Here is a 14,397-nt window from a genome sequence, read left to right as displayed (position 1 = left end):
GAAAATCTAACAGTTGTTTTAGAATAGCCATGGGTGATGGATGAGTTGAGGAAGAGAGTTTCAGTCTGATTCTACTCTCTTTAGCACTGCAGTCACTCACTGTTGTTCTGAGGGCCCCAGAAGACATAGACTCACAGGATCTACTCACCACAGCAGTTCCTTGTCATCTTTCTTTTGTAGATTAGAGGAATTGTGCTATATTACTCCATGGCAGGCCCCATGTCTAGGAGCAACTGGCCAATATAAAGCAAACTCCCTCTCTCTCTCTCTCTCTCTCTCTCTCTCTCTCTCTCTCTCTCTCTCTCTCTCTCTCTCTGTGCGTGTGTGTGTGTGTGTGTGTGTGTGTGTGTGTGTGTGTGTGTGTGTGTGTAGGGTGAGAGGTGCTTTTTGTTTAGTTTTGGAATCTTTTGGCTTATTAGTCTTTTGCTTGTTTGGATATTTGGTTCTGTGAGCATTTTTGTTTGAGAGATAGGGGTAAACAAAAAGTTAGGTTGGTAGGGAAATGGAAAGGATCTGGGAGGAGTGGAGGAAGGGGAAAGTGTGATATAAATGTATTGTATGAAAAAATATTTTTAAATAAGGAACCAGAGATTAGATAGCACAGAGACATAGGGTAATACCAAGCACTGTTAGTCTAAATAATATTTTAATGAAATGACTCCTAATGATATTTTCTATATTCATAGATCAGTGTCTTATGGAGTCATGGTCAGGGAAGCTTCCACCAGCAGCAAATGGAAACAAATGGACCCACAGCTATATATTACACACAGGGAGAGTCTAAATTGGCTGTCTCCATGAAATCTCTCCCCTAATTGGTCAGGAAATGTCATGGAAGAGGAGGCAGAAAGAGTGTAGGAGCCAGAGGGGATAGGGGACACCATGAAAGCAAGACCCTCTGAATAAACTAAGCAAGGTGGAGATGAGCTCACAGAGACTGAGACAGCAAGCACAGGGCCTATATAGGTCAGTATAAGGTCCTCTGCAAATATTCTATAGACATTAGCTTATTATTTTTATGGGAGTCTTGACTGTGGGAAAAAGTAAGCATCTACTCTTGTGACTGTTCTTGGGACTTTTTCCATTCTGTTGAGTTGCCTTGTCCAAAATTAATATAATGGTTTCTGCTTCATCCTATTCTATTTTATTCCATTATGTTTGGTTGCTATTCCTTAGAAGCTGGTTCTTTTCTAATGAGAGACAGAAAATGGGTAGATCTGGATGGGAGAGGAGGTGTGGAGGAACTAGGAGTCTAGGAAGGAGAAATTATAATCAGGCTATATTGTAGAAGATAAGACTCTGTTCTCAATAAAAGGAAAGCAATGGAAAAATAGAATGATGATAAGTAAAATTGAGATGGTGCAGCAGGCACAGAGAATTACATATTTGTCCTTGTTCATAAAAATAAATCATCATTATTCACATTCCTGTTCTAAGGATTTTAGAAAAATTAGTCTTGTTTTTTAAAAGTTTATCACTTCTTCCCTGTTTCTTTTGTCTCTGCTTCTCTGATACAAACCAACCTCTGTTCTGAGAGCTGGTTTCATACTGATTGAAATAGAAGTTGTCACACAAATTAACTTCTTTCCATAGAAAGGCTTGTCCCTAGGCTAAACTCATGAAACCACACCGCTTCCTTTAGGATGATAACTATTATTTACAGGGTATTTATTTTAATGCTGAGAAAGTCTGAATTAGTTTATGTTAATTAATTTTACTGTCACTTCATTGTCAGTTAAGCTAATATTATTCTGGTTTACAGGCAATGAAACTGATATTTTAAGGATGCAACTTGAGGACTGAGGAATAAGGAGAACACCATTGCTTGTGAGTGTGCAAAATCATATAGTCACTATGGGAATCATTGTGGTGGTTCCTAAGCAAGATGGTAATCAATCTGAAGATACAGCTATACCACTCCTGCGTATACATCCAAAGGATGCTTCACCGTATCACAAAGACACTTGTTCAACCATGTATATTGTTGCTTTATTCATAACAGCAAAAAATTGGAAACAATCTAGATGCCCCTCAACCAAAGAATGTACAAAGAAAGTTTGGTACATTTATACAATGGAGTATTACAGGTACATGGATGGAACTGGAAAAGAATCATCCTGAGTAAGGCAATCCAGACCCAGAAAGGCAAAAATGGTATGTACTTGTTTAAATGTGGATTATTAGTTGTTAAGTCAATGATATCAAGGTACATTCTGTAGAACCACAGAGGTTACACATAGAGTAAGGGAGTAGAAATAACAGATAGATCTCCTTAGGAAAGACAAATAGAATAACTAGTTATGGATGGATGGATGGATGGATGGATGGATGGATGGGGGAATTGGAACAGGAGGATCAAGTGGTAAGGAGCAGGGTAGAGAGGGATGAGGGAGGAAATACAGGAAAAGACAAAGGTTACTTGAGGAATAGTATGGAAACCTAATACAGTAGAACATTTCTAATATATACATACATATAAAGGAAATATAAATGAAATGGTCAAATAATGAGGAAAACAGAGCCCAAATTAGCCATCTCTGGCCACCAAATGAAGCCTCCAATACTGGGATTGGGTTACATTCAATTGAGTTGTTGGCTAAAGGGCTTCCATAGGAATCCTCAAATAATCCAGGCTCTTGTAAAGAGTATAGATTGCGCTTCATAAACTGAAGGCAAGGATCCACTGCTGAAAATAACACCTATTCAACTAATTAAACATGGAGAAGTTGAGCTACTGCCTTCATAGGACTTTCACCCCTATGCTCTAGTGTCTTTGGTACAGGAAGGTACTCTTAAGATACCCAAAGAGAAACGTAAACACCATCTTAACCAGAAACCCATTGATCTACAAGATATGTTAGGGGCAATGATCAAACAAAGCTTGTGGGAGTAACCAACCAATATTTGATTTGACTTAAGGCCAACTCCACAAGATGGACACTTCTTCAGTGACCAAGTAAGTACCTTAGATGAGATAGCCTAGGAAACTAGGGTTAAACCAAATACTACAATTATATAAAGAAAATAGTGATAAAATGACACCTACTATCATTTTGCTATATTCATGGATAAGTGTGTCCCGCTCAACCATCATCAGAGAGATTGGGACAAATACGGAGAACCAAAGCCAGACATTATACAGTGAGTGAGAGACCTTGGAAGACTCAGCCTTAAACGTGATATCATCCTCAAATTTGTCATCTTGGGACTTATGAAACCCTGCAGAAAAGGAGGAAAAAAAGAGTGTAAAATCTGGATAGGATGAGGACATCCAGAAAACACAAGGCTTTCTTAACTAACACTATCAATACTCATATGAACTCACAGAGACTCAGGTAGCATGCACAGGGCCCGTGCACCAGTCTGCATAAGTCCTTTGTGTCTACATTTTCCAGGTTAGTGTTTTTAAGGGATTCCCAGTGCAAAGACAAATGGCTCTTTGATTCTTGTGCCTTCTCTTGGTCTCTTTTCCTTCTGTTTAATTTGTCCAATTGTGGTGTATTATTTTTTGTTTTATCTTACTACATTTTATTTCATCATTGTCCCTTGGAAATCTGTTTGTTTTCTAATGTGAGACAGAAAGAAAATGGAGAGCAGTTGAGGAGGAATTAGGAGAAGTAGAGGGATAGAAAACTGTAATCAGGACATATTGTGTGAGACCAAACAGTCTATTTTCAATACAAGAAGAAAAGGAACCCATGTAGTCTCTCCCGTGATGCCAGAGGGTAGCACCATATTATAGCTGTTTTCACACCATTGACTCTGCTCTGAGTAGATTTCAGGCTCCCTGTATAGCATATAAGCATGTAAGCCCTTTCACGCATAACAAGAATGCCCTGTCATAACAACTATGAACATAGTAGACAAAATAATAGTTTAGCAATATGAAGACTGAATTGCTCACAGAACTTCAGGATAATTCGTCTTTATTTTAATTGCTTTTTTGCAGTTTTGTCATTTTAACTCCATGTCTTAGCCCAGCACTTGAAGTATGATTAATTTTCTTTACACAGAATGTTTGTTCCAATTTGTTGTTGCTGTTAAATAATTGCAAACACAAGCAGTTAGAAATCATTTGAAGAATTTTATGTAATTATTAAAGAATCTGGAGAATGAGTTTTTGTGGTTAGTTGATGCTTGTGGACTTTTGAAAATATCTGGTCTCCTGGTACCAAAAGCTAAGAGTCTTGATGCATAGCACTGTAGCTTCTCACCCTCTTTGAAAATGTACGTAGCTGATAGCTGTTACTATTCTACTTCAATTTTATGTTAATGCCCACATTATATTGGTAGCCACACTGTCTTTATGCTTTATATAGGTATTTATCTTAAAATGGAAAACAAATTACATACCATCTTAGTGACTGACCACATAAACACTGTTTACTTCAGAGCCACGTGGTGCACCAATAGAACTCCTATTCCAAAACTAAGAAAATAGCTACTACCCTTGTATGCCTTCCACCTTGCAACATTTCATCATTATGTTCTTCCCTCTTTAACATTGTGTCCTTTTCATCTTTGTTTCTTCTGAATTATTCTAGAGTATACCTGAATTTATTTCTGTGAGAGTTACATTTCAATTCCTATGCTTTTAAGCATATCCTTATCTTTTTGTCAGGGTGTAGGTTGCTTGATTCACACTCAGTTTTCCTTGGAATTATTAGATCAGTCGTCCACTCTTGATAATGATTGTAACGGCAATGGCCTTAAACATCGTCGTGAGTGGTTCGCTCCAGATTTCCATTCTCTTCATTGGCCATATCCTAGTATGTGGTAATTTTTTTTCTGTAATTTAAGAAAAGAGGCATGAGAGAAAAAGATGCCATGAAGCAGCATTTAAGAAGAGATGTTTTTCTTTTAATTAGGGAAAGGGATCATAAAAGGCAGAAAGGGGAGGGGGAAATCAGCCTCCAGGTGAAAAGAGAGAGACAGAGAGACAGAGAGTGACAGAGAGAGACAGAGATAGAGACACACACACAGAGACAGAGACACAGAGACACAGAGAGACAGAGGGTGAGAAAGAGAGAGGAGGATGGGAGGTGAACAGGGTTCTTTTAAAAGGGAACATAGTGAATGTACACAAGTGGTGGTCTTAGTGACTGCAGCGGAGAGCATAACTAGGGAAAGATCAATACAGGTGCCTGAATACTAATAAGTTTCTAAATGATGTGGTTTGCATAGGAAACATTAAACACTGGTGGTCTGTTGGTGGTACTGTCTTGGGAGCATAGGGATGTTTTGGGACTACAGCCTGGCTGGCACAAGTAGACCACTGGGTATTGGGCTTGAAGGCCATATTTGTTTCTGGTTCCTGCCCCAATTTCCTCTTTCCTAATTTGCCAAGATGAAAGCATCACCCTCCTTAGCTGCCAGCATTGCAGAAGTGAGTCACACAATCAACACATTACTTCAATTAGTTTGTATTCAATCAGTCACTATGTAGAGTAAAAGCGTAATCTTTGCATGCAATTGTCTCCATGTCTTAAGTTGTTATTATTGTAAAATAAACTGTTCTATTTTGATTAAGTCTCATGTTTGAGCCAAATGCTAGCAGATTCATAAATCGTGAGGAAAAGGAATGAAAAATCAGTACAGAAAACTGTTAAACAGAAAAGAATATTTAAAAGGAAGAAGGGGAGTTTGCAAAATAGCTAAAAGGTGCATTAACAAGAATGAAACTAAGTGATATTTATTAACATCACTAATAATTACATTAAGTATAAACATTCAAAATATACCAAAGACATAAAGTAAAGAGATAAAAGTACAAGACCCAATTATGTTGTCTCTGATGAACTTGCCTCATCTTGTAGGACATCCATAGCTAATAAATGGAAGCAGGGGAAATTAACCAAAACCTATCTTTGAAAAGTGTGTATGAAAAAGCATTGTCAGTATTAGATTAATTGGTAGCATGCTAGCTGTTTGTCTTCTACTGTGTTTTCAGATCTGTATTTACTCTCTGACCTGTACATAGGAAAGAAAGGAAGACATACTTTCACCTAAGATAGAATAACAGTGACAGACCAAAGAATTTCTCCCAAGCTTAGGTTTATAAAAGAATCCAAACACTGTCTATAGGTGGTACTATGTCAGCAACCTAGTCAGTAGATAACTTCTACTTCTTCCTTTTTCAATAAAGAAAATAATTAAAGTTAATATTGAAATGCCTAAAGTAATCAACACTTTCTATTTGATTCACAAAGAAAAACTCATAACCACAGGAAGTTTTAAAGTCTTGTATAAATTTACACTTGATAGAATAATTTCACATTCTTGAGATACTAAATGAAATTTAAGAAATCTTTCTTTCATGTAATAATTGAAAACATTTAGAACAGTAGACCATACTGGTTTTTAAGCTATATTATCCCTGTACTGACTATGCAATCTATAGTCTCCTGGCAGGAAGGAACTTCAATTGAGAAAATACTTCTACAAGATCCAGCTGTAGGGACTTTTCTTAATCAGTGGTTTATGGTGGAGGACCCAGTACATTGTGTTGCCATCCCTGGGTTTGTGGTCTATAAGAAAACAGTCCAAGAAAGCTATGAAGAGCAGACCAGTAAGCAGCACCCGTCCATGACTCTTGCTTCAATCCTGCCTCCAGGTTCCTGTAGGGTTTTAGTTTTTGTTCTGATTTCCTTTGATGACAAACAGTGATATGAAAGTGTAAGCCAAATAAACTCTTTCTTCCCAACTAGCTTTGGGCTACGGTTTTTCTTCACAGCAATAGAAACCCTAAATAAGACAATCCCTTTTAGTAGATGATTTGAAAAGCTGATCAGAATATATAACAGTATTTTGGCTTATATCAATATTAAATGTAGTATTTTAAAAGCTTTCTACTTTTAGATAATAAATATATCAATTTCCTACCTCCTTTCTCAAAGTATATTAAGTTAATTGTTAAAGTTGTAAACAAAAAAGAGCAACCAATATAACCATGATCGCTGATGTACTTCCTTTTTATAGTAATGCATTCATTTCGGTGGCGCACGCCTTTAATCCCAGCACTCGGGAGGCAGAGGCAGGCGGATCTCTGTGAGTTCGAGGTCGGGCTGGACTGATAGCCTCCGAAACAATACAGAGAAACCCTGTCTCGTAAAAACCAAAAAAAAAAGTAATGCATTCATTTCACACTTATACACATATCTGATTACAGATAGGCCTTTCTTGAGAAAGTATATTCTGATACTAAATTTAAAAAAATTTGTGTGTGTGTGTGTGTTTACATGTGTATGTGCCTATGTAGTTACAAGTGATTGTAAGTCAAATGATATGGATGCTGTATCCTCTGTAAGAGCAGCAAGTGCCCTTAACCACAGAGTCACATGTCTAGACCAATAATAAAACATTTTTATATGAAACAATCAAAGGCAATAAAGAACCTTTCACAGAAATTCAATAGACAATAAATGCCCTGTGACATGTGATGATACTCTAATTATTAACTCATTCACTAGTATTTAACCAAGATGGAGTAAAGATGGAAGGAAGGGAGTGCATTGCTTCCTAAAATGTGACTGTCTCTGAATGTCATCAGTATATAACTAAGTTGATATATGAAAAGGTCTAAGATGATTAATTGCCAATTAGAAGTAACAGTTTAAAAATAAATAATAAAATAAATAAAGTAAGTAATAAAAAAAGGAACTTTGCTGGCAACGTTTAATGAAGCCAAATCAACAAATGGAGAGCATATGGAATCGAACATTGGGAATTTATTTATTTTATTTAACAGAGTGTATTAAATAGTGTCATTTTCCTATCAAGATCTGACACTTGTAAGTTCCCACAAGATACTATAGTGGCTATACATAAAGATTTTAGCAAACACAGAGGATTCAATAAAGTGTGAGCAAACAAACAAACAAAAAAGAATGTAAACAAACATCAAGTTTGAGAGACTTCTTAGTGTGTATGTAAGTTTCTTCTTCCATACACAAAGGCAAGCTTGTCTCTGGATGTAACCTCCAAGATTTGTTTGGTTGAATTCACTGTGAGGAAAGCATCATAGAACAGAAAAATCTCTGCAAGATGCCCACAGCAGCATCTAATACATGAGATAACCTTTCTAGTTTATGGTAACTTCGGCAGATGGCTGTATTAAATCTAAGCCAACCTAATCTTAATGTACAAAAGAAATGAAAGTTACTGTAGAAATTACAAGCATGACTGGAGAAACTAAAAATAAAATTTGGATCAGTAGGAGGGATAAAGGAAAAATTGAGAAACTTGTCCTATCAGCACAAGGGTGTAACATTTTAGAGAAGCCATGACTGTCTCCCCACTCAAAACAAGAAAGAGAAATAAAATAACACAGACTTGTGCAAGTTTGATTAAGAGGAAAAGTTAAAAAGAAACTTGTCCTGGATAGACTTGATTGAGAAGTTGACTGGGTTTAGAATCACCATAGAAACAGAGTGCATCTGGGAAAGGTTTAGGTAGGAAGGCCGACTCACTTTGAATGTGGGTGGTTCTACACTATGGCATGGGGTCCTGAACTGACAAAAAGGCAGGAACTGAACTTAGTAACAATGTTCATCTCTCTCTGCTCATCTATCTCTGCTTCTTGACAGTTAGTCCCAATGACCAGCAGCCTGACACCCTTTCACAATGGCTTCTCTACCAGGATGCCCTTCAACTGTGAGCTCAGATAATCAATTCCTTAAGGACACACTATATAATATATACCCTTGAGTGGTGAGCCCAGGTAATCCATTCCTCACATTGTTTTTGTAAGGGATTTTGCCACATCAAGAAAAATAAGTAGTAAAAGGGAGTTAAGACTTAAATATGTCCCATTGCTGTGATAATTCTGGCTGCGTGCTCCTGGTTTCCAGGAAGAATCTTGAAGGGTTTGAAACTTTTAACTACAAAAGCACTGGAGCACTGCAAATAAAGTTTAATGTATAATATGCTGAGAGCCTGGAAGTCGAGAAAGCTGAAAGAAATGTGGAGAGCATAGACCTGGACCACGTTTTTTCAGGAACTAACTATGATGGTCACTCATGCCGCATTCTGTCAAAGAACCCACTCACATTCTGCTTACATGCTGAAAACTTGAACAAAGGTGAGTTCAAAGTAAAGAAATAATTTGTTCAGTGGAAGAAATGTCAATACAGGCTAGCATTTCGGCTCCACCATGGCTACTGCTCACTTCTCCAATTTAGAGGCACAGTGAAATGGATCCAAGAGTGGAAGCAAAGGATAATGCAGATTGCAGCAGGTGGGGGAAAGGACAGAGCACAAAGTCTCAGTGTGAAGGCAGCAATAATTTCTAAAGAGGTTGACATTTTACACAGAAACGTAGTACCCGACATTGACACTGGGACATAGTGAAATTAACCTGAAGTAAAGAACAAATGCACAAAAAGGACCCAGATTTTGAAAGCTAAAATTCATTTGATGGAGGATTGGAATGGGGAATAATGCTACAAGTTCTGTACTAAAAAGTAAAGGCTTGGGGAAATTATATCACTAATTCTGCCAACATAGGCCACTTTAACTGTGGTCATCTCTGACTGGCAGTAGAACTTGGCAGCATCATCTACGTGGTTCTGGTTCTGAGGGTGTAGATGGTGCAAAATGAGAGGGTCAGGGGATTCCAGAAGGCCACAAAAGCCGAGAAATTCATGACATTGTTGAATTCCTTGAAAAGGGGATCTCGGAGGACACAGTGTCAAACAGAGTTCAGAAGATGAGGCAAAAGTTGCAGTGGAGATTCCAGCATTTTGGAGATGCCAGGACCATGTGACATACATATATGCGAAGGAAAGTTATAGGCATGAACTGGAGCTGTCTCAACAGAATGCTTGTGTGTCCTGCAGTCTGCAAAGTCAGAATGGTAAAGTTACCAAAGCCTGTTGAGGTCAGATGATTGTATCAAAAGCCCTAGGTGTGGGACATGGAACTGCTGGGCCTCATGTTTGACCTGCTCCATTTTGATTCTGCATTGGCCCAATCTTTTTTCACTACTCATGTGCCTTTCCCTTGAGGAACAGGAATGTTTACTCTGTGACACTTCATCATAAGCATGGGGACCTAAGGTTATTTCAAAGGAAAAAGTGAACTGGGGATCATCACTCATCTCTTTCTGCTATGAAAGCTATGTGACCGGACTTTGGAAGGTACGTGACCAACTCCCTCACGTTTTTGCCACTATAACTTCCCTGACATAATACATGTATCCCTTCCTTTTCTACACAATACTTTTATTAATTATTTGAGAGTTTCCTATATGCTTTCAATGTATTTTTATCATATTCACTCATGACACTATAGTGAAACAAAAGGCGTGTTTCAGTTGAAGTTATAAATCTATGCTTTCCTTTCCCCTATTTAATTTGTGGTTTATCCTTTAAAATTAGAAAGGACCAAAACTACTAAAAAACAAAGAAGGATATTGAGTGGATCTTTTCCTGTGTGTGTATGGATTCCTGTGTTTCAAAGTCATTGTAGTCTTTCACTTATAGAAACAGCCATACTAACTACAATGTATCTAGTAATGTGGCATAACCCTCCCACCAAAAATTTACTCTAACATTCTTTATTTCAAGTTTTTGTTTAAGAGAATAACATGCATGTTTATATAATTTCCAGATGTGACTGTAGCATCCCCATGTGACTGTTCCAGTCTTGGGCAGCTGACTAGGAATGAAGAAGTATTCTGCCATCACATAATTGAAAATAGCACCAAGTCCTTTTGTGCTACCCAAGCCCACTCTAAATATTCAGATTTTGAATCACTATCTCAGCAAGAATTTTTTGTACTCCATCAGAAATGAAAAGAGTCATCAATGCTGAAGACTTTGTTGTAGTTTATTTTTGAAACAAAGTAAATAAATCTAGTTCATTGACTTAAGCTTGATGAAAAATACTAGAAGTTAGTACTGATTTCTTTTTTAAGTTGTAGCAAAGGATAGCTTTGTGTTCCAAACAGATATCCTGAAGGAAAATGAACTCATTCCACTCATTTACAGAATTCTTGAGCCTGAGGTGAAATTATCTTAGAAAAAATTAATAGATCTTTTCATGGATGCAATTCTTCCCTAGAGAAAACATTGATGACTCCAGCACTTGTGGAAAACAAGTTATGCTGCCAGTGAGTTCAAGGCCATTGGCTAAGTCCCATTACCAATTTAAGAATTTTCTTTTTCTTGAAGCTACATACTCCAGGTCAAATAGCCATATCAGAAAGATACTCTCTGCTTTGATACTCTCTGCTTCGAAATGCATAACACAAAAGTTTAGGTAGATATATGTTGAGACTAAGTCAATTATTTAAAAATACCATTTGATATTATTCACTATAATCTACATGTGTGCTATTGATGTGGGGGAATATCCTAAATCCATGGTGAGTGGTCTCAGAAAACTTAAGTCTGTTTCTATGTGCCACAATCTAAAACCTACGCTCTACATGGTAGCAAATAATTGGTATTAAACAAAACAGCTTTAACAATAATTTTTTTCTGGGTAGTTATATAGATGTTCTGATGATAGGAATAAAATGTGATTTTTTTTGAGAAATGAGATAAGGATGGTGTAGTTTGGGAGATTAATGAAGAGTAAGGATTAAGAAGGTGGGAAGAAAAATATTTAGTTGGGAGAATCATGACCAGCAGACTTTAAATGTAGAAAAGAGCATATGCAGGAAAGTTGGGCTTGGCTAGCCTTTGAAGAATTTGCTTGCTGCCTTTACACTATGAATGGTCATGAACATCGTGATGAAAATTGCCAGTTTATTCTGTTGACACTAAAGAGAAGAGTCATTGGAAACTTTCAAATTGTGATGCAGTGTACGAAATAGCTTTAGAAAACTCAAAGGTCGTTTTCCGGTTAGTTTTTGTCACCTAGATATAAGCTAGAGTCATTTGATAAGAAGGAGCCTCAAGAGACAAACTGCATCCAGCAATCTGGTTTATGGTCAAGTCTCTCAGGCATTTTCTTTTTTTTTAAGGGTAGAATTAATATTTTATTGTCATTTATAATCAGATGGCAGTTGGGTATAGGTTCTCCACACTTCATATTTTCCTTGTTAGCATTCGAGAATTCACCCGCCTTTTGACCCTTTTTGTAAAGCTGGAAGGTTGGCATGCATTTGACTTCACAGTCTGCAGCAACTTCCTGGCAGTCATCCACATCCACTTCAAGGAACACGACACTGGAATACTTTTCAGAGAGGGAATGAAAGAAGGGTTTGATCATTTTGCATGGTCCACAACACGGGGCCGAGAAGTCCACGACTACAAGCCGCCAGGGCCTCCTGAAAAGCTTCCTTGCTCTGGATCAGCTTCACCATGGTGGCCTGTCGCCGGGAGGAAACCACAGGAGCGTCGGTAAGATCGGATGGAAACGGATCCCGGGACACCTGCCGGAGCTCGCTCCAGCCATTTTCTTGATTGACGTGGAAGGGCTCAGTCCACTTTGGGTAGTGTCACCCATGAGAAGGTGGTCCTGAATTATGCAAGAAAGCAAGCCGAGTGAGTCATGGAGAGTAAGCCAGTTAGCAACTCTCCTCCATGATCTGTGTTTCACTCAGTTCCCCAATCCAGCTTCTTGTATTCAGTTCCTGCCCTCCCTTCCTGTGGTGCGGGACTGTAATGTGGAATAGGAAGAAACACATCTCTGGTACTTTCCTGTTCAATTAGAATTTACTACTCTATCAAGATGTATACAGGTGATCCTAAGTGAGAGAGAGAGAGAGAGAGAGAGAGAGAGAGAGAGAGAGAGAGAGAGAGAGAGAGAGAGAGAGAGAGAGAGAGAGAGAGAGAGAATATGTATCTGTCATCTGTCGATCTGTCTACATAGGTACATGGTAGATACATAGATACAAGATTGTTAGATAGACAGACAGACAGACAAACGGACAGATGTGAGACACTTATTTTTCAGTACTGAAGGTACTCAAACACTCAGGTCTGCTAGACCAATGTTCAACCACTGAAGTATCCAGCCAGTCACCATGGCTGCTTTCTTCAAAAGACAGCTAACCTTGCTGTATAGTATGCACTGGCCTCAAATCCATGCTCCTCTCCCATTTGAAAGCTGGGATGACACATGTGCACCAGCCCTCCTGACTCTAAACATTTTTAGCTTTTAATTCACATATAACAACTCCACATATTTATTGAGCACAGTGAGACATTTTAATACATTTATCAAATGTCTAATGATCAGATAAGGGCAGTTAGCTTATTCATAATTTCAGACATTTAGCACTCTTTGGGTGTGGAAAACATAAAATCTTCTCCTCTACTTATCCTGAAATTGGCATTACCCATAATTACCTGATTGTTCTACGGAGCATGAGAATTTATCCTATACAACTGCCTTACTGTACTCATTAGTCTTCTGTAAGAGCAGCAAGCACTCTTAACTGCTGAGCCATCTCTGTAGGCATAGTCATTGCCCTTTCCTGCCTCCCTTCTCTGGCCCCTTGCCAGGTGTGGTAACTAAGAATCTCTATTTCAGTGAGATCTATTTTTAGTGATCACATGTAAATGAGACCATGCAGTACTGGGGTTTCTATAATTGACTTATTTCACTGCCGTTCTTTCTGTGTTAGTGCAAATAACAGAAGTTTATTCTTTACTATGGCTAAATAATACTCTATTGTGTACATATGCCATATTTTCCTTAAGTATTAGTCCATGATGACTTTACTGATTACATATATTAGCTATTGTGAACAGGGATGCAAGAAGCCTGCCAGTGTGGATGTCTTGGTTTACTGACTTTTTCCTTTGGAAATATACCTGGAAAAGGGGTTAATGATCATGTAGCAGTGGTATTTGTTTCTTGAAGAATCTTCAAACTATTTTTCATAATGGTTCTGCTGATTTTTTTGTTTGTTTGTTTTTCAAGAAACAGGGTTTCTCTGTATTACTTTGGAGCCTGTTCTGGAACTCACTCTATAGATTATTCTGGCCTTTAACTCACAGAGATCTACCTGCCCCTGCCTCCTGAGGGCTGGGATTAAAGGCATTCAACACCAATGCCTGGTTTGGTTCTGTTGGTTTACACTACAGAGATTGTATGAGACATTTGCTTTCCACATTCTTATTGATATGTTCACATTTTCCTCTCTTGTTTTAACATTTTTAATAAAATTGTCTTTTCTTTTGTACCAAATATTAATAGTTTGTTATAAACAAAAGGCTATGCCAGTTAGTAATTACAATTTTACCATATATACATATACATATATATAATATATATATAATTGTACCACAAAATACTATTTTTATCTCAATAGAAAGGGAAGTGGGACTTACAAAAATATGAATATTATTTAATGATTTTAAAGTGACTTTTACTTGGGCAGTGGTGGCACAAACCTTTAATTTAAGTACTCGGAAGGCAGAGGCAGGTGGATCGCTGAGTTAG

General features: G+C 37.8%; 1 pseudogene; it reads right to left on the bottom strand.

The window, feature by feature from the left end:
• Nucleotides 1-9,440: 9,440 nt before the first annotated feature.
• Nucleotides 9,441-12,330, bottom strand: LOC101831372 (annotated as a pseudogene).
• Nucleotides 12,331-14,397: the final 2,067 nt, after the last annotated feature.

Source organism: Mesocricetus auratus, unplaced genomic scaffold (genome assembly GCF_017639785.1).
Source record: "Mesocricetus auratus isolate SY011 unplaced genomic scaffold, BCM_Maur_2.0 Super-Scaffold_100026, whole genome shotgun sequence".
Classification (NCBI taxonomy): domain Eukaryota; kingdom Metazoa; phylum Chordata; class Mammalia; order Rodentia; family Cricetidae; genus Mesocricetus; species Mesocricetus auratus.
This window is presented reverse-complemented; position numbering and strand designations above follow the sequence as displayed.